This window comes from Macaca nemestrina, chromosome 5 (genome assembly GCF_043159975.1).
Source record: "Macaca nemestrina isolate mMacNem1 chromosome 5, mMacNem.hap1, whole genome shotgun sequence".
Taxonomy (NCBI): domain Eukaryota; kingdom Metazoa; phylum Chordata; class Mammalia; order Primates; family Cercopithecidae; genus Macaca; species Macaca nemestrina.
This window is the reverse complement of record NC_092129.1, coordinates 69,161,621-69,184,507: the sequence shown is the minus strand read 5'-3', so window position 1 is coordinate 69,184,507 and position 22,887 is coordinate 69,161,621. Positions and strand designations below refer to the sequence as shown.

The window sequence follows — 22,887 nt, the reverse complement described above, 5'->3', positions numbered from 1 at the left end:
GGCTGATGATTACCTGGTAACAATCAATAAGTATGCCACATACAACACGCAGTGTTTCCCATTGTCACAGTGGGTTTATTTCTCTCAACAAAATTATGAATAGAAATGTCTATCCCCATCTTATATTTGTAACAGCTAAGACTTAGAGTGATTGGATAACTTGCCCAAGGTCACACAACAAGGAAATGGGAGGCCTGGGATGATTCAAACCCAGATTGGCCTGACTTCAAAGTCTGTGTGTTTAAACAGTAATGGTCTCACTTCTCTAGCAAGTTTTAACAGAAAGCAATTTTCCTTAAGTGCATGCAACTATGTCCCATCTCCAACACGTTTGTGGAGCCGTCCTTCAGCCTGAGGACTTGCTGCAACATAGTAGCGTCTGCAATATTTAGATCCCAGAAGAGAAAATTCCTCACTTGCACCACAAAGATGTTAATGGGGTTGGGAGGAACACAGAACTTAAGGTGAGGCTCTTGTCAACATTTAAGTAACCTTAAACCTGTTTATTTATGCAAAATTAGAGAAAACTTATGCTACTGTATTAGTAGTACCAGTTAGAGTGTTAAATCTAAATGTTACCTCCATAAAAAAATGTTATGTATTAGAAACCAAATCTACACCTTAGGACCAAGGTGTTCAAAACTTGTCTCTTCACTTTGTGATTCACATATCATCTCCCTGCCTTCTATGGTACACCAGGCTGAGGTCTCCCTACAGCGCTCTGTGATACGTTGCTGAATCGGAGAAAAGCTCTTGGCAGCAGGAGCTGGCCTGGCACTCACAGCTAAGCGCTGATGTTCTGTGGGACATAATCTGACATAACATCACCACCAGGCAACAAGCACCAACCCCACTCAGGATGGAGGAAGACGAAGACAAGACCACCCATAATCACTGCAAGGCTCTTGTATCGGTTCGAACCCCAAGAGCGCGCCAACAAACACCACAAGGCAGTGTGGAGCAACACGCTGTTTTAATGAGTGCCTGGTGCAGATGGGCTGAGGCCTAAAATGGCGTCAGCACCAAATGAGGACGGGGCAGGGGCTTTATAGTCTCCTGTAAACAGGACGTGTCTCAGTCTGATGTAACTGCTACTCGGTACCCAGATGGCCTCTCTCTTGGTCTTCAGGGGGTACGTGTCTTCCGGCCAGCTCTCTTCCTGCTTCTGCTATCTTGCTGACACACGCTGCTGGCGCAAGTGGTCTTGCACCTTGGGACTGGCCCTGAGAATGGAGGAGTTATTCACCCACCACCCCCAGCTTTCAGGCCTCAGGGAAAGTCTTTCATTCACATCTGAACATGGCCAAAAATAAGAGCATTCCTGAAATCAAAATGACCAGCGTCTCTCTGTCCTGGCCAATATGAGTGGCTGCGGCTTCTTTACCCAGCAGGGCTCTAACCGCTTCCTTTTTTTTTCTTTCTGGATAAGAATGACCAAGATACTCAATCACAGAATTCACCACTTCCTGACAGCATCCAAGGCAGAGCAAAGCTCGCCTTCCTCAAGTCCTCCCCAAAACACAAGTGCAAATTCTCTAAGTCCTTTCCTACCCTCTTACTGAGACTCTCCAAGTTTCCCCATGGTGTGTGTCCTCCAGCACTGCACTGTGTGGTGAACCCAATATGTTCAGCTCCAGTGTGATCCTGTGGGCCTTTGGCTAAAGACTGATGCCCTCAGCTACTTGCCTTCCAGTTCCTGTGTCTTTAAGAAGTACATTACATTTAGAAAACAAGATGAAACATGCTTCAGTATAAATCAGTTAATCCTCCTTTAAAGACTGAGAATTCTTTGTAACTATAACACAAACCAGTGTCAGTGGTGGTCAGTGAAAAGGCAAGTGCTTTTGCCTAGAAATACAAATTTTAACGAGTGCCTGTTAAAACAGGTCCTTCTTCTAACTTCTACCTTACGTAATACTTAATGTAAGAAGAAGGCCAAGGGGGCTGATGAAGAGTGTTCATGTCTGCAAGGTCAGACCCCAAGGAGGAACATGCAGAGAGCCTGACCCACAAATGGAAGGAAGGAAAAGGCAGGCTCCCCACTGTTCCAGGCAAGAGCATAGCCATGAACCAGGCAGGCAGGGTCCTTGCTCACTGGAGGCAAGTGTTCCCATGAGAGGAGACAGCAAACAGTGAACAGGATAATTTCAGAATGTGGGGGTGGAGGTTGGGGGGGTGATATTAGAGGATAAAGAGGAGTGGACTCATAAAAGATCAGTTCTAAATATTGCTGAAGCATTAGCAGAAGAAGATGAGCTATATCTTTTTTTCTACATGCATATATGCTGTCCAGATGCCACCAGACTTCTGGGAATTTCTATGATGAATTCTAGATAATGTAACAATACTTTGTACTTATACATGGCTGCCAACTAGGAGCTCAGCTGGTGCCATTGACCAGGAACCCAGGCTGTGCCATATTTGGACCAAGGTTGTAAATACAGGTGCTGCCTACCCTTCCTCAAAATGAGTATAGGATGAGGACACGCTGAACTGGCACTAAGGTATACAAATATTCAATTTCTAGGTAATTCTTTTTTTTTTTTTTTTTTTTTTGAGACAGAGGCTCACTCTGTCACCCAGGCTGGAGTGCAGTGGTGCCATCTCAGCTCACTGTAACCTCCACTTCCGGGGTTCAAGCAATTCTCCTGCCTCAGCCTCCCGAGTAGCTGGGATTACAGGTGTGTACCACAACTCCCAGATTTTTTTTTTTTTTTTGTATTTTTAGTGGAGACGGGGTTTCACCATGTTGACCAGGCTGGTCTCGAACTCTTGACCTCAAGTGATCCATCCACCTCAGCCTCCCAAAGTGCTGGGATTACAGGCATAAGCCACCACGCCTGGCCAATTTCTAGGTAATTCCTTATTGTAGCTATGGAATCGTTCATCTTAGAAAAACAATACTCAGGAACATAGATAATTGGGTAATGATGATCTGGGATTGTATTTTTCCATGTTTGCTCAAAATCGCTTCACGGAGCCTCCAGAATCCCCAGCGTGGAAGGCCAGCGTGGTGGAGAGGCAAAGCTGCCATTCAGAGCGGCCACTGTCTGTGCGGGTTGGAAGTTTGCCCGCGGCCAGGCAGTTCCCTCGAGCTTATGGGTGAGTGCGCCATCAAAGAGGGCTGTTCCACTTCCAAAGAGTAAAGGAGCAAAACATGAGCTGGGGCCAGCAGCTTCAGAGAAAGTCCCCACCATGAGGCTGCCCACAGGGTCAGAAGGAGCCATCGTTCATCCTTCTGCAGAGCGACCCAGCAAAGCCCTTGACTTGCATGAAGTCCTTCTCACCCATAGCCTTCTCACCAGCAGCTGCCGCTGCAGTGTGCAACAGGCTAATGGTACCTGGGCTCACCAATAATTACACAGGTGACAGTTCCTCATTTTTAATAAGCATCAGGAGAAAGGCTTTTGCTGTCACCCTCACCCCAAAGCGTCACTTGCAGCCACACAGCACTCCCCGCACCCCTGCCCCAGCCATCTGCCCACAAGCCAAAGGCTTCCAATGACTTCCCAGAGACCTAAAAATGAAGGAAGTCAAGAAACTCTGCGCCTGGGCTCTGAACTGCGTTCCAACACAATTTTCTCCCATTCCATATCAGGCTTCCTTTGGTGCAGACTTTCTCCCTTCATTGAGTCTGCACTTTCTCATTCTATGCCTCTGCCCTCAATATCCTTCCCACCTAGGACGCCCTCCCCTTGGTGGGCAGGACTAAATTCCACCTGCTGTTTTTCAGGTCCTGGTTCTCAGGCTTCCTCCTCTCCAACACCTGCTTGCACCATCCCAGCAGAGAGGAATCTTGCCTCCTCTGAGCCCCTTGGGACCAGTTCTGGGCTTCCGACTTTCATGTCTCACCATCCACCTGCAATACACAGTCCAGCTCCCTGAGAGACCCTGGGGCCTCCAAGTCTCACTCACACATGCTTCATCCATAGCACAGCACAGTCCCTCGGCATGATAGGGACTTCATAAATGGCTGCGGAATGAGTGAAAGGGCGTGATGATACTGTCTATAAGACACATGAGCTTGGAATAATAATTCTGTGTTCTCCCTTTAACACTTCTTCCTTTCTTCATTTGTTTTACTTATGTATTTTTTGTCACCTGCCATTTGAATTGATCATGTCTGTTCCCAAATTTCCACCTCTGAAGTCCTCTGCCCATTCCAAGAAATGTTTTCTGTTTTTCCTCCCTTTTATGTCTTTCCATAAAAAATAAAAGTCTTTCACTAGAACAGACAAAAATACAACAAAGAATGAAAAAAACAGAACCCAGGAGGAGATGTGATTTTACCAGGGGTATGTCAAGACCCTGTGAACTTGCATAGTTCACAAGCATGTGGAAGCCCGAGGTAGGACACATAGTAGTGTGCTAGGGCCTTTCTAACATCTAACACACATAGGAGTGTGCAAGGCCTCTCTAACATCTAACACACATCGGAGTGTGCAAGGCCTCTCTAACATCTAACACACATCGGAGTGTGCAAGACCTAACCTCTAACACACATGGGAGTGTGCGAGGCCTCTCTAACATCTAACACACATAGGAGTGTGTGAGGCCTCTCTAACATCTAACACACATCGGAGTGTGCAAGGCCTCTCTAACATCTAACACACATCGGAGTGTGCAAGACCTAACCTCTAACACACATGGGAGTGTGCGAGGCCTCTCTAACATCTAACACACATAGGAGTGTGTGAGGCCTCTCTAACATCTAACACACATAGGAGTGTGCAAGGCCTCTCTAACATCTAACACACATCGGAGTGTGCAAGGCCTCTCTAACATCTAACACACATAGGAGTGTGCTAGGGCCTGTTTAACATCTAGCACGCATAGGAGTGTGCTAGGGCCTTTCTCCTGCTCAGTGTCAGGGTCCTTTCGGAGACTCCTTATGAGTCTCCAGGCTTTTATCTCTTTCCCTGTTTTGGCCACCAAAAATCGGCCTTCATCTTCTCCTAACAAAGCAGCCCCTCAGTGTCCCCTAGGGCCATTCTCTCCCCATCTCCCTAGAGCCAGTTCACCCACCACCCTGCTTTCTCCTCTTTCTCTCTTTTGCTGCCCAGGAAGCAAGTGTGTGGAACCTTTTCTTTGTGTGTTTTTGACAGGAGACAGGCACTAGTCAGCAAGCACACATCTGCAGAAGTTCCGGAAGTTCTTATGCTCATGGTTCCTGAAGGACCCAATAGACTTGGCCCTCCACTTACATCAAGCTAGAGGTTGTGGCTCACTTCTCCCCTCACCCTCTACCCTTCCCTGAAGGCCGGGAGTCCTTTCCTCCACCATAATCCTTCTTCCAAGACAATCTGGCAGGACAAATGTGGTCCCCTGTATCAAGTGGGGGACTTTTTGTCCATTTCTACCTAAGGAGCATATAGTAAGAGGTAATGTCAAGATTGTCAGGTGCAGTACTTAGATTAGCTATTAAAAATAATTTCCCGGCCGGGCGCGGTGGCTCAAGCCTGTAATCCCAGCACTTTGGGAGGCCGAGACGGGCGGATCACGAGGTCAGGAGATCGAGACCATCCTGGCTAACACGGTGAAACCCCGTCTCTACTAAAAAATACAAAAAACTAGCCAGGCGAGGTGGCTGGCGCCTGTAGTCCCAGCTACTCGGGAGGCTGAGGCAGGAGAATAGCGTAAACCCGGGAGGCGGAGCTTGCAGTGAGCTGAGATCCGGCCACTGCACTCCAGTCTGGGCGACAGAGCGAGACTCCGTCTCAAAAAAAAAAAAAAAAAAAAAAAAAAAAATAATTTCCCTACGGTTACACACTGCTTTCAGGGAACAGAGGGATCATTGTCTTTAGGAAACTTTTAAAATCTGTAGAACCTCATCTACCTGGAATAATTCAGTATCTGCCCAAAGCTAGGGAAATAAATGGACCAGCTACTCAGAGCCCTCTGGTCTGTGGCCACCACCATTTATGTTGACAGCGTTCTTTAATTTCTTTGAATAGTCACGCCTTCTAGCCCAAGACAGTGTCTTCTTCATCACTAATTTGTCATAACATGTGTCTAAGCAGTTGAGAACATCCCAACAGAAACAACTTTAAGAATCCAAGACTCTCAAAGCAATGAATTCGCTGGCAGAGGGGCTGGCATGTGGGCTGTGCGTTGCTGAGGAAACCGCTTTCTCCTGGAAGGCATCCCGAGAATGGGAGAAGCTCCTCACCACTGAAATGTGGATTAAAGCCTACACTTCCTGCCAGGCCAAAAGAAGAGAGGAGCCCTGTACTGAGAAAGTCAGTCTTCTCCCTTGTGAAGAAACATTTGGATGTTACTTAAAAAAAACATTTGTTGCTACTATGAAGGAACAGTAAGTTGTAAAAGGAGAGAGAGCTTCTATAGCACAGGAGTTAACAGCAAATGGTCTTTGGGCTCAGGTGGCCATGGCTTGAATTCTGGCTGTGGCACTAACTACTTTGTCCCAGTTATTTACCCTTTGTAAGTTTAACGATCCCCAATATATAAATGGGAATAAACCTACAGCCATGTCACAGCACAGCTACACGGCTCCCATGAGAGGCGTCCATGTGACGTGCTTAGCACGGTTGCCTGCACACTGTCGGGGGTGGACTGAGGCTGGCTCGTGCTGCTGTTAGGATGGTTATGATGATTATTGTTTATGCATGTGATGCTCCCAGGAAGTTCCAGGTTTTTTTGGTTTGTTTTTGTTTTTGTTTTTGTTTTGAGACAGAGTCTCGCTCTCTCGCCCAGACTGGAGTGCAGTGACGCGATCTCGGCTCACTGCAAGCTTCACCTCCCAGGTTCACGCCATTCTCCTGCCTCAGCCTCCCGAGTAGCTGGGACTACAGACGCGCGCCACCGCACCCCGCTGATTTTTTGTATTTTTAGTAGAGATGGGGTTTCACTGTGTTAGCCAGGATGGTCTTGATCTCCTGACCTCGTGATTCGTTTGCTTCCGCCTCCCAAAGTGCTGGGATTACAGGCGTGAGCCACTGTGCCCGGCTGGAAGTTCCAGTTTTTGAGGGGAGGAGAGGAAAGGAGGAGAGGAAAGGAAATCCCTGGACTAAATTAGAAAGCAGCAGTGAACTCAGACACAGAAGGGGTTGTGCTGCTCAGATGTAGGTCCCTCTGGTGTCTCAGTCCCAAGAAGTTCACAGCTGGACTCCTTGGGATTAACTATACTGCCTGGTGGCGAAGGGAAGGATGTGGACAGTAGCCCCAGACCTGGAAGGGTTCTTTAAGCCTTTCCTCTCAAGGCTTATTCTGGAGTTTTCGTTTTTTTGAGACGGAGTCTTTCTCTGTCGCCCAGGGTGGAGTGCAGTGGTGCTATCTCGGCTCACTGCAACCTCCGCCTCCCCAGTTCAAGCGAATTTTCTGCCTCATCTTCCCGAGTAGCTGGGATTACAGGTGTGCACCACCACATCCAGCAAATTTTTGTGTTTTTAGTAGAGACAGGGTTTCACCATGTTGGTCAGGCTGGTCTCAAACTCCTGACCTCATGATCTGCCTGCCTCGGCCTCCCAAAGTGCTGGGATTACAGGCAGGAGCCACCATGCCCAGCCCATTCTGGAGTTTTAAAAGAGTAGCACCTTTCTAATCAAGTACCACATGTAAAGACCTGCATTTAGCCAGACTTCATAGTCTCAATAAATAACTCCACCGAATGTTTACCCCCCTGAGATGTTGTCAAGCGTCAGATAAAGTAGCTGTCTCTTTTGCCAGGTTAAAAACTAAACTCTGCTTTGTCTTATTTAACAATAACCACAAAAACCAAAGCAGGCTGGGTGCAGCAGCTCACCCCTGTAATCCCAGAGCTTTGGGAGGCTGAGGCAGAATATCACAAGGCCAGGAGTTCAAGACCAACCAGGGCAACATAGGGAGACCCCATTTCTAGAAACAAAAATTAAAAATTAGCCAGGTGGCCAGGCTAATTATGAAGTGTATACAGTAGTCCCCCTTATCTGTGGGGGATATGCTCCAAGACCCCCAGTGGATGCCTGAGACTGCAGATAATACTGGGTCCTATATATACTGTGTTTTTTCCTAAACTGTACACATACACCTATGCACAGTATGAGATTCGCAACCACAACTCATAATAAAATAAAACAATAATAACAATATGCTGTAATAAAAGTTATATGGGCCGGGTGCAGTGACTCATGCTTGTAATCCTAGCACTTTGGGAGGCCAAGGTGGGCGGATCATGAGGTCAGGAGATTGAGACCATCCTGGCTAACACTGTGAAACCCCATCTCTACTAAAAATGCAAAAATAAAATTAGCTGGGCGTGGTGGCGGGCGCCTGTAGTCCCAGCTACTCGGAAGGCTGAGGCAGGAGAATAGCGTGAATCTGGGAGGCGGAGCTTGCAGTGAGCCGAGATAGCACCATTGCACCCCAGGCTGGGCGACAAAGTGAGACTCCATTAAAAAAAAAAATAGCCAAGTATGGTGTTATATGCCTGTAGTCTCAGTTCTCAGGAGGCTGAGGCAGGAGGATTGCTTGAGCCCAGGAGTTGCAGGTTGCAGTGATCTAAGATTGCACCACACCACTGCACTCCAGCCTGGGCATTAGAGCAAGACTCTATCTCTAATATATATTAAAAACTGTAGAAATTAAAACAACAGCAAGGACACTCTCCATGGGGCAGACATTGACTCCGGAGCTTCTCCTCCTCCGTTTCCCAGCCTGAAGAGAGTCAGGGAGTTGTGGACTCCTGCAGTGCCTCTCTGTGGGGCCTGGCGAGATACGTTTTCAGTTCCACATCATTTTCAACAGTGTCACTATGAAGCGCATGGGCAGATTGAAATGAAGCCGAAAACTGGTCGGCTTCCAAAGAAAATTACCATAAATGGGAAACCTGAATATAGCTATTCATCCTCTGGCTTCAGGCTATGAATGGCTCATTAATTAGGGCCAGAAAAAAGTGGTGCCGTCTCAGACAGGATGGCAAAAAGGAAATGCTTCTTAACCAGGGGCCACAGCCAAGACTGGGGTCCCCGGTGCCCAGGCCAGCTGCAGGCCACTGTAGGTGGTCCTCACATAGGGAATGAAGAAATCAATACAAGGTTGGTGTCAAAATGTTGGGGTTTAAGCCCCTGCTTCACCATTTCCAGACACCACACACCTGCAAAAATCCTTTCCAAATTCCAGATTTCCACCTCTGTAAAGCAGACAAAAAACAACACACATCTCAAGATCATTGTGAGAATTATACTGGCTAATTCCAAAGAAAAGTTTTTTTTGTTTTTTTGGTTTTTTTTTTTTTTGAGACGGAGTCTCACTCTGTCGCCCAGCCTGGATTGCAGTGGAGCGATCTCAGCTCGCTGCAAGCTCCGCCTCCCGGGTTCACACCATTCTCCTGCCTCAGCCTCCCGAATAGCTGGGACTACAGGCGCCCACCAGCATGCTCGGCTAATGTTGTGTATTTTTAGTAGAGACGGGGTTTCACCGTGTTAGCCAGGATGGTCTCGATCTCCTGACCTTGTGATCCGCCTGCCTCGGCCTCCCAAAGTGCTGGGATTACAAGCGTGAGACACCACGCCCGGCCCAAAGAAAAGTTTTTAAGAGATACAGATTTTATGTAAGAAAGAGAGAAAGGAAATGAAGATTCCCTTAAAACCTGTATTTCACTAAGCAAACTGAGAAAGACCTTTCATAACCACTACCCCGAGTAATAGAATACAATGTGGTTTATTATCAAGTGTTCATGAATGAAGTGTTGATTGACTTACTTTATAGTGGAGGATTCGGCTGCTTCCTCCAAAGCCATCCCTGCTCGTTGGAGTGGTGGGCTGCTCCTGGACCAGTGCCGCTCACAGCCTGCTTTCCTTCCACTACCCGGGAAGAGCCGCATCCCTGGGTGGGGAGCTCAGCGTGGATGCTTGGAGCTGTAAGCCTTGCTTGGGTGGATTGTGCACCTGGACATCAGGGCCTGGGGCAATGTGACTGGCCCAACTCAGAGGAATTGTGCCACCATTTATGATAAATGCTGAGTGTGTTTAATTTATAGTAGGCTCTTTTTAATCTAGATTTTCTTGGGTAATCTGGCAGGCAAAATAAACAGGTCCAATTAACTGTTGACTAACAGATCAATAATGGACCTGAAAACAGACAACCCAGGTGGCATTTTAGGGTCAAATAAAACTTCCTCAACATCTGCTTGGCTTCCTCCTCATCTCACTGCTCCCTCTCCCTGATGTCATTCCCCTTTTAGAGGGTGGTGAGAGTATGCTGACAAGGAAGACTCCTAAACTTATGTAACAAGGGACAGCCAGTCAAGAAAGGACCCACCTATTAGCATTGCTTGAGAGCTGAATTCAGCCATGTGCTTAAATAAAAGAAATAATTTCCATTTACTGAGCATCCACCATGTGCTAGGCACTTTGCATGTGCTATGCAGGATCCCTGTGAAATATAAATTATTATCTGTATTCTACAGATGAGGCTCAAACAAGATAAACAACGTATCCAAGCCCACAGAAGTACATTAAATGATAGAATTGAAATCAAATCTGTCTGGCTTCTAATCTATGTTTTAACCAAAACATCCCTTCCATAGCCTACCCGCTATGGTCTGAATGTCCCCCAAAATTCATGCATTGAAACTGAACCCCCATTGTGTCGGTGTTAAGAGGTGTGACCTTTTGAGGAGTGATTAAGTCATGAGGGCTCCACCCTCCTGAGTGGATTAGTGCCTTGCAAAAGGGCTGAAGGGAACTAGCTCAGGCCCTTCTTTGCCCTTCCGCCTTCCACCCCATGGGGACACAGCCTTCTCCCCTTCTGCCACATAAAGACCCTCACCACATACTGAATGCCATAGCCTTGAACTTGGACTTCCCAGGCACTGGAACTGTTAGAAATAAATGTCTATTGATTATAAATCACTGTCTGTGGTATTTTGTTATAGCAGCACAAACAACAAAGACGCCACAAATTGCCTCTCACATTTACAACCTAGTATGTGTGACTTCTGCTCTCCTCCCCTGGAAATGCCAGTAACATAGAGATTAGCCAATTTCATTCATGACAACTTGCTCAGCAATCAGTTTAAACATCTATACATATTTAATCACAGATCTGCTTGTAAATCGATTTCCCATGAAAACTTGAACTGGACAGGATTTGACAGTCACTCAGATTCTGGTCACTGCTGGGGGTGCAGAAGAGCAAACAACAGGCTTATAGCACAGGAGAGGCCCCGTTTAAATCCTGATTCTGTCTCTTTCTGGCTGCATCAGTTGGGTTTTCAGTTGCAAACAGTAGAACACATATGTAGCCGAAAACCGCCTATTGAAAGGGAGCTTATTAGGATGACGGGAGGGCTGGAGATTCAGGCTGGCCAACTGCAGAAGCCCAGTGAGGCTGGGCCCAGCCAGGGTGATCACAGGAACATCCTAAAGGATGCCACCCTTGCCCCACTGGGCAGTCACCTTCCTGCTGAGCAGCATCCCGGACTCTCCCCACCTCTCCCTTCCAAGTCAGCATAGCAGGAGCAGCATCCAGTGGTCATGCTCAGGCCATCATCTGCTGCCTCCCTGTTGGAGGCTGAGAGAGAACATCTGCCCTGCGGGCTCCACCCTCCCACTACGGAGCTTAAGGGAGCGCTGTGCTTCACATCATGCAGGTGTCCCGTGAGTGGTAACCCCTCCACCTCCCCCTTCCCGTCCCTCTATCACTGATGGCTGTAACTCCTCCAGTCTACCAGACCCTTGCAAACAGTCCAGCTCCTGCCCAACCTCTGAGAAACAGGAACTGGTGACAGTCATCCCATCCTGACACTTCCCCCTCTTTGCTGCTGTGGCCACTTGCTGTCCCCTGGCCAAAAGATGTGAGCTTTTCATAGAGTCCCTGTATGGTTCTATATTGCTGGTCACAAAAGATCTTTGTTTGTTTGGTTGGTTTTTTGAGTTTTTGTTTGTTTGTTTGTTTGTTTCTGAGATGGAGTCTCGCTCTGTCACTCAGGCTTGAGAGCAAGTGGTGCTATGTCCGCTCACTGCAACCTCTGCCTCCCAGGTTCAAGTGGTTCTCCTGCCTCGGCCTCCTCAGTAGCTGGGATTGATTACAGGCACATGCCACCACATCCAGCTCATTTCATTATTATTTTTTTTTATTTTTATTTTTTTTTAGAGACAGAGTCTCACTCTGTCGCCCAGGCTGGAGTTCAGTGGTGTGATCTCAGCTCACTGCAAGCTCTGCTTCCCGGGTTCATGCCATTCTCCTGCCTCAGCCTCCTGAGTAGCTGGGACTACAGGTGCCCGCCACCATGCCCAGCTAATTTTTGTACTTTTAGTAGAGACGGTGTTTCACCATGTTAGCCAGGATAGTTTTGAACTCCTGACCTCGTGATCCACCCACCTCAGCCTCCCAAAGTGCTGGGATTACAGGCACAAGCCACTGCACCTGGCCAATTTTTTTTTTTTTTTTTTTGAGACAGAGTCTTGCTCTGTCACCCAGTCTGGAGTGCAGTGGCACGATCTCGGTTCACTGCAAGCTCCGCCTCCCAGGTTCACACCATTCTCCTGCCTCAGCCTCCCAAGTAGCTGGGACTACAGGCGCCTGCCACCACCCCTGGCTAATTTTTGTATTTTTTAAGTAGAGACGTGGTTTCACTGTGTTAGCAAAGATGGTCTTGATATCCTGACCTCATGATCCGCCTGCCTCGGCCTCCCAAAGTGCTGGGATTACAGGCGTGTGCCACTGTGCCTGGACTCAATGTTTTTATTTTTAATAGAGATGGGGTTTCGCCATGTTGGCCAGGCTGGTCTCGAACTCCTGACCTCAAGTGATCTGCCTGCCTCAGCCTCCCAAAGTGCTGGGATTACAAGTGTGAGCCACCATACCTGGCCTGGTTATAAAATATCTTATTAACACTGGGCTACAAGTGAAATAATGGAAACACAGCAAATCAGTTGCAGGAAATATTCTGAGAATATCTTTTAGAAGTCATTGGGACCCCAGAGAGAGCATTTCATTTGATGACAAGTGACCTCGTTCAAAAGCAACCTCTGTTACTAACTAGTGTGACCCTGGGCCTGTGCATTCACCTTCCAGTGTCTCTTTCCTCACCTAAGAAAGGTAGTAAATAATATTTCCTGAGCAACCTGCAACATGAGAGTCAACAAGTGCCTCCCATAGAAAGAGCTGCACAAACAAAGTGCCTTTGAGAGGGTAGAGGGAGAGTTGTGCAAGGGAAGGACAGGGCTGTGGAGGGCGTCTGACCTTCCATATGGCCCCTGCTCTGCTCAGCTCAGCCCAAAGGCGGAACCGATACAGATTCCCTGGCCATGGGCACCAGCACGCCTACTTGTAGGGGCCTGTCCTTCCTACAACAGCAGTGGGTGCCCAGAATCCTGCCTCCCTAAAACTATATTCACTCTGTCTACATAGCTTTCAAAGTACATGTTCTGATGCAGTAGGTTTAAAACTCAGCGTTTTTGTATGTCTTTTCCCTTAGCTGTGGCTCTATCATGCAGGGCCTCACTGGGAACTGGCTAATACAGTTCACACTCTGTGAAGGACTTGCAGCTCATCCCAGATGACCACTTACACATTCTTACCAACCACATAAGAACAGAGGAGCATCTTGTAAAAAGACTGAACCCATGCCCTCCTCTCTTCCCCAGCTTGGAAAGAAGCAGCCACATTTACAGAGGAAAAAGACATAAAAATCAGCTTTTTCAACACTCTCAGCACTATGGGTGGTTTCTTTCTAAAGCCAGAAAATTTGGTAAAAATGAAGGGCAGCTCAAATTTGACACCCTGCAGCCAAGGGAGAGACAAACGTAGTTATCCGAAGCAGTACTGCAGCAAAGTAAAGTACTATTGCGTCCCTTCTTTGAAGATATCTCCAGCCACCATTTTTCTCAGAAGTCCTAACTTTTGAATTAAAATAATATGTGTGGGTATGAATTTATATACCCACAAATATTTATAATTCCAAGATGCAACACTCATGCTTGCATTTTCTAAAGTCAAAGGCATGGAAATGTCTGTGATGCTGTGTTGGAAATCAGATAACTTGTCAGCTGCGTACCACAAAGGAAATACAAACAAAACAAAGGATCTACAATTGTTAACTTAATGTCCCCTGTCACTCAAGGGACTTTTGAGAAACACAATTTATAACTGTATTAATCTTTTCCAAACACAGACATTAAAAATAAGCAATAACCTACTTTGATAATAACTATATAGCTATGAAAAAAATCACTCATTGAATCATAATTTGATTAGTCCTCTTCCAGGAGGCTCTATGATAAAACTTTGCTTTACATACAGGATCACAGACTTTTGGAGACTGATGAAGGCTTGTTCTGTTCCCTAATTTCATATTCAGATGAGCAAAGTTGACCTGGAAAGGTCAACTGGCTCGTCCAGGGTCACCCAGCAATAGTGGGCATGGGAGAGCAGAATCCGCCCACTACTCTGACACTGGTGTCCCTCCATTGCCCCACCTGTATACAGCAAGAATTAATTTATTATCACCCCATTTGCTCCATGGAAGATGAAATACACAAAAGGCACCATACCAGGACCAACAAAGCCTACCTAATGAAAAGAGACAGGTCACAAAGCATTTGGCAGGAACGGAGTCATTTCAGGTGGTGACAGGTTTTAGTCTAATTTATTTCTGAGTGAGGAAGATGCATTGATTCATTCTTCTCCCAACCTAGTCAGACCACTAGCTTTTCATCATCATACATATCCATTTGTTACAAGTTCTTACCAATGCAAGTTCCTGTTCACAAGTATTTCAAACATCAAGATTTTAAAATGTGTCTTGAATGTAAAACTATTTTTATCATCACAACCTCAACTTATAAACAGGTTGTGTTCAGAAGTCCTTTTGTAACTCATTTTTGTTTTATTTGTTTGTTTATTTTTAACCCTTTTTTTTTTTCGTTTTTGAGACAGAGTCTCGCTCTGTTGGCTGGGCTGGAGTGCTGTGGCACAATCTCAGCTCACTTCAAGCTCTGCCTCCCCGGTTCACGCCATTCTTCTGCCTCAGCCTCCCCAGTAGCTGGGACTACAGGCGCCCACCACCACACCAAGCTAATTTTGTTTTTGTATTTTTAGTAGAGACGGGGTTTCACCGTGTTAGCCAGGGTAGTCTCGATCTCCTGACCTCGTGATCCACCTGCCTCGACCTCTCAAAGTGCTGGGATTACAGGTGTGAGCCACCATGCCTGGCCTATTTTTAACTTTTTGAGACTGAGTCTCACTCTGTTGCCCAAGCAGGAGTTCAGTGGCACGATATTGGCTCACTGCAACATCCGCCTCCCAGGCTCAAGCGATCCTCCCACCTCGGCCTCCCAAGTAGGTGGACCACAGATGCACACCACCATGCCTGGCTAATTTTTTGTAGTTTTGGTAGAGATGGGGTCTCACCCTGTTGCCCAGGCTGGTCTCGAACTCCTGAGCTCAAGCAGTCCGCCCACCTCGGCCTCCTAAAATGCTGGGATTAAAGGCGAGAGCCACCACACCTGGCCTTGTACTTCATGTTTAGAACCTGGAACTTACTTTCTACCAGAAAGGATTCTAAAAATAGAAATTAGGTGCCCAGCCAGGTCTTCCCAGGAGTCTAACCCACAAAGCCCATAGAGGCACTCAAGCAGCCCCCCGAGCACTCAGGACCCTGGAATCTGAGCCCCTCCTCTTTCCTGCTTCTCCTTCATTCCGGTGACAAGAGTAGTAGGAATCCAGCCCTTTTCCTCTCCCAAAATCCACTAAAAGAAAACCCAGAGAGCGTGCCTGAAATGGAACCTCTCCCATGTGACTGAGAGCCAGTTCGCCCACGGTGTGGCCAAGGATTTCATTTGGATTCCTCCTGCTGCTGGGGAACAAAAGGCTCCCCCAGAGTCTCCTTCCTCAGGCCAATTGGCTGTGGGCCTTTTGCACTGGAAATTCAGGAAACTCTTGTATTACTAATCTAGCTGACAATGAAGGTTCCTGAAAATTCTACCACTCTCTTCCTAATTCTAAGAAGATAAACAGTTTATACCCACCTCAGTGAGATAAACACGGGCTTTGGAGCCAGAGGAAACATGAGTCTAAATCCCTGCCTTCCACTTTCTAGTGGCAGTGTCTAGTGTCTCTGTGAGACAGCGTACATGTGGGCACTTTTAGCCCTGGTGTCCAGTGCTCCCCGCACTACGGTGCCAATCTCCCTCAGGAGTCTCTCTCCTCCCAGCAGCATTTCTGATCACCAGATGCAATGAAAAAGGAAAGAAAGGTAAAATGAGAAACACTAAACAAAGGAATGGTGATACGGCACAGGTTTCTCTTAGGGCTTAACTCTTCCCGGTGTCATGGGGTGAAGAAGGGGAGCTCTCTTTCCCAGGAGGATGGAGGAAGAAAGGAAGGCAGGTTCTGCGATCCCTGCAAGACCTGGGGCTCCCTGCTCACCAAGCCCCATTCTCTCTTGGCTTTCCCAGGTGTGCTGAAAGGAAGGATCACAAATACTTGGGAAGGTGAAAGAATAAAACACACTCCACAAGCCTGAGCTCCATCCTGCCTTTAGAACTACTGATAAACATCAGGGATTTTTCTGTGCTAGCAAGGAGGGACATAAGTCTAATCATGCACATCTGTTTTACAAAGTTATCTATCCCCTTCTCCCAGCAAACTCCTCTGATGTGAGTTGTACTGCAAATGCCAACCACCTCTGCAGGATTTCCCAAGATGCCTCATTCATTCAGCAGATGCACATTAATCACCTATGATGTGTTCATCACTGTGCCCAGTGCTGGAGTCACCAACCATAGGCCATGCAGATAAGGCAGAGGGCAAGTGTGCTAGCTTGAGATTGGACTTGCTCCTGGGCAGCCCACTTCGGTTCCTTACCAAAGTGTCTTCAATCGCTGGACTCCAGGCTTCAGGCTCCACCTCTTCACACAGCCCTTCACACTCCACTTTCACATCTCTCTGTCACTGAGGGACTGGGACATGCAGTCCCTTGCTTGAGTCACATGGTTGGTTAGTGGCACAACAGGAACTAGAATCATGGACCCTCCTAGGTTCCTCCCTGGACCACTAGACCAGGCTTCCTCTGAACTGTCTGCTTGGTCAAGGCTGGGGTTGAAAGTAGGAAGACATAGCCAAGGTTTAATGGAAGAAGGAAGGTGTATGAAGCCCAAATCTCATCCACATATCCGGAGTTTTCTCCTTGTGCTTTAGATTCCTTGGATGCGAAATGAAATTGGTAAATGAGAATTGGGTCTCCGGATGATTCTCTTGAACTGCCCCTCCTGGCAGAAGAGCAGGAGTGAGTGTTTTGCTCCTAAGGACCAAAACCCAGCCCACAGCAGCACTCTACAAAACAGTAATTTTTTGATGTTCCTTGTTTTCACTGAAAAGGAAAATTATGTCCAGTTCTGCATTTTACTCCATAGTATAGCTAGATTTGTTTTAATATAAACAAATATTAATACGCTTATCCTGTACAAATTTTTGACCAAAATGAGTCTCCGGGGCAATGCACCAGCTGACCCTGTGGTTTCTTGCACTTTTGTCACCCATCTGAGTACTAACGGGCATGTGGCTCAGTGTGAGATGTGGAGACTTACATATCTCCTAAATCTCACCCGCACATCCTGCAGGCCTACACTTGAGCTTCAAGTAAACAGCTGGGGAGTCACACTTAGGTTTGATAATGAGTATCAAGAAGACATCAATTCAATAATGACTTTTGCATTCATATGTGCTCCATATAAATGACCTCCCCCTTGCACCCACACCAGCCTGGCCCAGGACCCAAGTGACCCTTGGAAGAGGATCAGCCAGGTGCCAGGCAGAGTTGTGGGCTGGAAAGAAACACTTGCTCCCGCTTAACAAACTAGCATATCGTGGATCTTCACAATAATGTGGAACAATGAGGGATTGCTTTTAAATGTTTAAAATCACTCCATCATTTACTAATCATTAAGAATTTTATTGTCAACTTCTTGTGAAAAGCAACCACACTTCTTCTGATAGCTCTTAGTAACCAAAACTTTTTTTTTTTTCTTTTTGAGATGGAGTCTCACTCCATCGCTCAGGCTGGAGTGCTGTGGCGCGATCTCGGCTCACTGTAAGCTCCCCCTCCTGGGTTAATGCCATTCTGCTGCCTCAGCCTCCCGAGTAGCTGGGACTACAGGCGCCCACCACCACGCCCGGCTAATTTTTGTATTTTTTTTTTAGTAGAGACGGGGTTTCACCATGTGAGCCAGAATGGTCTCAATCTCCTGACTTCGTGATCCACCCGCCTTGCCCTCCCAAAGTGCTGGGATTACAGGCATGAGCCATGGCGCCCGGCCAGTAACCAAAACATTTTTACAATCGTATTTAAGCACTTCCTTTTGTAGGGTAGCTAATGAACTGTGCAGGTGTCTGTTCAGATTTTGGAATTTTCGTGGATCCCTCATCCATCCACTGAGTTAGAACTGGTAAGAGTTTCCAGCCTTCCGATTTTCTGAACACGCAGTGCTGAGGTTACGATGGAGGGCAGGAGTTAGTGGGAACCCTTTGTTATCTAGGAGGCTTCATTTGCCTACACTTTCATCATTTCTGAGCCACCATAGGGCAGTTTATTGTATTATGAAAGTTTATTTGCATAAAAATCTTCATTTGTTTTCTTGAAATTATGTTAACTGAGAAAAAAGAGCACATGACAGTATAAACACCTCTCACACAAACAGCTATCAAGAGATAATTTAAATGTTTTCTAGGGAGGCCGAGGTGAACAAATCGCTTGAGGCCAGAAGTTCAAGACCAGCCTGGCTAACATGGTGAAATGCTATCTTTACTAAAAATACAAAAATTAGGGGGGTGTGGTGGTACATGCCTGTAATTTAATCTACCGCGGCAAGGGGGTGGGGGTTGGGGGGGGTGGGAGGCTGAGGCAAGAGGATTGCTTGAGCCCAGGAGGCAGAGATTGCAGAGAGCTGAGATTGCCTGGGTGACATAGACCCTGTCTTAAAAAAAAAAAAAAAAAAAAAAAAAAAAAAAAAAAAAATTATTTAAATTTAACATTTATGAGGGCCTTTTTCTATGAAGTTGCCTGTATTTCCCTTTCCTTCCTTCCTTCCTTCCTTCCTTCCTTCCTTCCTTCCTTCCTTCTTTCTTTCTTTCTTTCTTTCCTTCTTTCTTTCTTTCTTTTTTGAGACGGAGTCTCGCTCTGTCACCCAGGCTGGAGTGCAGTGGCGCGATCTCGGCTCACTGCAAGCTCTGCCTCCTGGGTTTAGGCCATCCTCCTGCCTCAGCCTCCCGAGTAGCTGGGACTACAGGTGCCCGCCACTACGCCCAGCTAATCTTTTGTATTTTTAGTAGAGACGGGGTTTCACCGTGTTAACTAGGATGGTTTCAATCTCCTGACCTGGTGATCCGCCCACCTCAGCCTCCCAAAGTGTTGGGATTACAGACAGGCGTGAGCCACTGCTCCCGGTCTCCATTTTTTTCAAAAAGTATATCTCTATTGGAGTTAAAAATGGTTTGATGGAATAATATAATTTCAACTAATTGAAATTATATTTTAATTATTATCCATCTCCAATATTTATTATAGTCTTAGTGTACAGTTTGTTAAGCCCATATTTTCCTTGAGGACTGAAGTCACTGTGAGTAAACTGCCACAAGGTTATTTTATTTCTGGAGGTTGTGTCCCCTAAGTACTGTGAAAACGTATCATCTTGACGGGCTGTCAACACGGACATTTTCTCATTTACTAAGTAGGAGAATTCTGCAAGCACTTTCCATTATTTAAGAATTCATGGCCGAGCTTAGTGGCTCGCGCCTGTAATCCCAGCACTTTGGGAGGCCGAGGCGGGCGGATCACCAGGTCGGGAGATCGAGACCATCCTGGCTAACATGGTGAAACCCCGTCTCTACTAAAAATACAAAAAAGTTTGCCAGTGCGGTGGCGGGTGCCTCTCGTTCCAGCTACTCGAGAGGCTGAGGCAGGAGAATGGCGTGAACCCGGGAAGCGGAGCTGGCAGTGAGCTGAGATCGCGCCACTGTACTCCAGCCTGGGCAACAGATGGAGACTCTGTCTCAGAAAAAAAAAAAAAAAAAAAAAAAATTCACAGCAAAAGATAAAAGCTTTTATTTTTGTTATTTATTTCTGTTTTATGAATGTGGCCCTTTCAGCTTTATAACAACAATCCAAATCAGTGTGCGAAAACCACACACAACCACTCTCCCGAGGAACACACATCCAGGTAACTGAAGCCGTATTTTTTCACTTGGTTTTCGTGGAATTCCGCCTCAGGTAGTCCTACCGCCTCCCCAAGGCCTGTGCTCATAGCTTTTTCTAGCCCCTAGGAGACTGGACCCTGGCAGCCCGCTCACCTCTGTCTCGCTCTTTAACTGCAGCACCCTCTGGTGTACATTTTGATTTTAGCAGCCGAAGTCACTGGCCGTGTGTCATGTTGCTGGTGGGTCCTGGTGGTAGTTTTATCTTCTGTTTCTCTCAGGTAGTATCTAGAGATAAGTTAGAACGACAAGGGTTTGTAAGAAATAATAACAGTAAAAATTCAGAAAGCCAGACTCTCCAATGCTCACCGTAAAATGCTAAGGAAATAACCTCACTCTCCCCTAAGGACCTGGAGACATTGGCTTAGGAACTCACCTCATAGATCATTTAGGGCAACTCCCTCATCTGAAAGACAAGAAATCAAGGCCCGGAGGAGTTAAGTGACTTGTCAGGCTGATACAGTGAGTTGGGTTGACCACCGAGGCCTTCTGCTACCCCCTATGATGGAAAGAGCTACAATTCTCTGAGTATTACCACGAGCCAAGCACTATGCTAAGTCTATTACAGGCACTGGCTTATTTGAGGCCCACAGCAATATTTGAGGTAGGTACTATCATGATGCCTATTTTACACACAGGGAAGTATAAGCTTAGCGAGCGAGACTGAGGAAACGTGCATGCCCCATGTCACACAAACACAGGGTTTCTGACTGCAGAGCCGGTGCTTGAAACCACAACTGATCTTACTGCCTTTGTGGCAATTGTATACTTATATATGGATATGCACATATGTAGATACACGGATACAGGTGTATGGATGTACATGAATTTACACGTATATGATATATCAGTAAGCAAGATACAGTATCATTTTGCATATTTTGAAACTTAAACCAAATGGTATTATAATTGTATGTACCTGGGGGGCAGATGGGAGAAGGATAAGTCCATTCCATCTGCTTTCTGCTGTGCCTTCCTATACTACAGAAACAGGAAAGCTAAAAACTACATTTCCCAGACTCCTTTACAACCAGAGTCAGGATGTGGTGCAGATTCAGTCACTCAAATGTGGGGGAATTGCAGCAGGGGCCAGGCATCTGCTGCTCCTGCTGCCAAGCCCAGCGGGGGAGATACTCAGTTTTCTGGGCAGTGTTAGCTGAGGTCCTGGGCTCTGGTCGCTGGCTCTGAGGTGCTGAGAGCAGGGCACGTGGCGTCCATTTGAAGCTGAAAATCCTCGCAGGCACAGTGGGATCTGCAGCGGGCAACAGTGGCTGTGGTTTCTGAGGGTGGTAGGTTTCTGATTATGGATGGATTCCTTCCTTGTCTTGGTGGCTTCCTAACTGTGGCAGTAGTGATATGGTAAAGAGTCAGCGGCCTTTTGATTCTAGTGGCTCACGTGCGCTTTGGATGGCTTCATGGGGCTGTGCAAACAGATATTGGAGTCCAGAGCCTGCCAAGAGTGGGACTGGACCCTCAGAGTAAAGGTGGACTGATGGTCAACCAGTCTTCAAACAGAAGGCAGTCCGGGTTCAAGGCTTCTGAATGTCCCAAAATATCTCAATTCCTGCAGCAAAATTCAAGCAATTTTATAGCTATCAAGTACCTGATATAAGCAAATGAAATTCATTTCTGGAGGAAGGAAATATCATGCTACCTTTTTTTTTTTTTTTTTTTGAGATGGGGTCTCATTCTGTCACCCAGGCTAGAGTTCAGTGGTGCGATCACAGCATACAGCAGCCTCCACCTCCCAGGCCCAGGTGATCCTCCCACCTCAGTCTCCTGAGTAGCTGAAACTACAGGTGCATGACCCCACACTCAGCTAATTTTTGTATTTTTACTAGAGATGGCGTTTTACCATGTTGCCCAGACTGGTCTCAAACATCTGGCCTCAAGCCATCTGCCCCACCTCAGCCTCACAAAGTGCTGGGATTATAGGAGTGCGTCACTATGGCCAGCCCATCCTACACTTTATATTCTATCAACAGCAATTTTTAAAACATCGTACCCAGAACATAGACAAAGATAACCAACCACATGGGAAGATAAGATAGCAGAAATGAGAACCAGAGAACCAGCTGAAACGTACAACAGAGACAGAAAATATATGGAACCTCTAGATCAGTACTCTGATAGAAATATAATGGAAGCCACAAGTGTGAGCCACACAGGGAATTTTAAATATTCTAGTGAACACATTGAAAAAATAAAAAGAAACAGGTGAAATACATTTTTACAATATTTTTAACTCAATATGTTTTAACTCAATTTTTTTAACCAAAACTATTATTTCAACATGTCATCAATAGACAAATGAATAATGAGACATTTGACTTCTTTTTTTTTTTTTTTTTTGGAGAGAGTGTCGCTGTGTCGCCCAGGCTGGAGTGCAGTGGTGCAATCTTGGCTTACTGCGAGCTTTGCCTCCCAGGTTCATGCCATTCTCCTGCCTCAGCCTCCCGAGTAGCTGGGACTACAGGCACCAGCCACCACGCCTGGCTAATTTTTTGTAGTTTAAGTAGAGACAGGGTTTCACCATGTTAGCCAGGATGGTCTCAATCTCCTGACCTCGTGATCTGCCTGTCTTGGCCTCCCAAAGTGCTGGGATTACAGGCGTGAGCCACCACACCCGGCTGACATTTGACATTTTTATACTAAACCTTTGAAATTTGGTGTGCACCATATACTACAGTACAT

At 46.5% G+C, this 22,887-nt stretch overlaps 1 long non-coding RNA gene across 2 annotated transcripts in view; it reads right to left on the bottom strand.

Annotated features, from left to right (window-relative positions):
* Window positions 1-22,887, bottom strand: part of LOC105489027 (uncharacterized) — a 58,876-nt gene that overhangs the window by 24,311 nt on the left and 11,678 nt on the right. Inside the window, exons 5-7 of one of the 2 annotated variants that reach the window (XR_011623458.1) lie at window positions 21,113-21,757; window positions 20,290-20,421; window positions 14,237-17,213 (exon numbers count right to left, since the gene is read on the bottom strand). This is a non-coding gene — a long non-coding RNA (uncharacterized lncRNA). Of the gene's footprint in view, window positions 1-14,236; window positions 17,214-20,289; window positions 20,422-21,112; window positions 21,758-22,887 lie in introns of those variants that run through there. The other variant, XR_011623457.1, reaches the window with a different exon arrangement.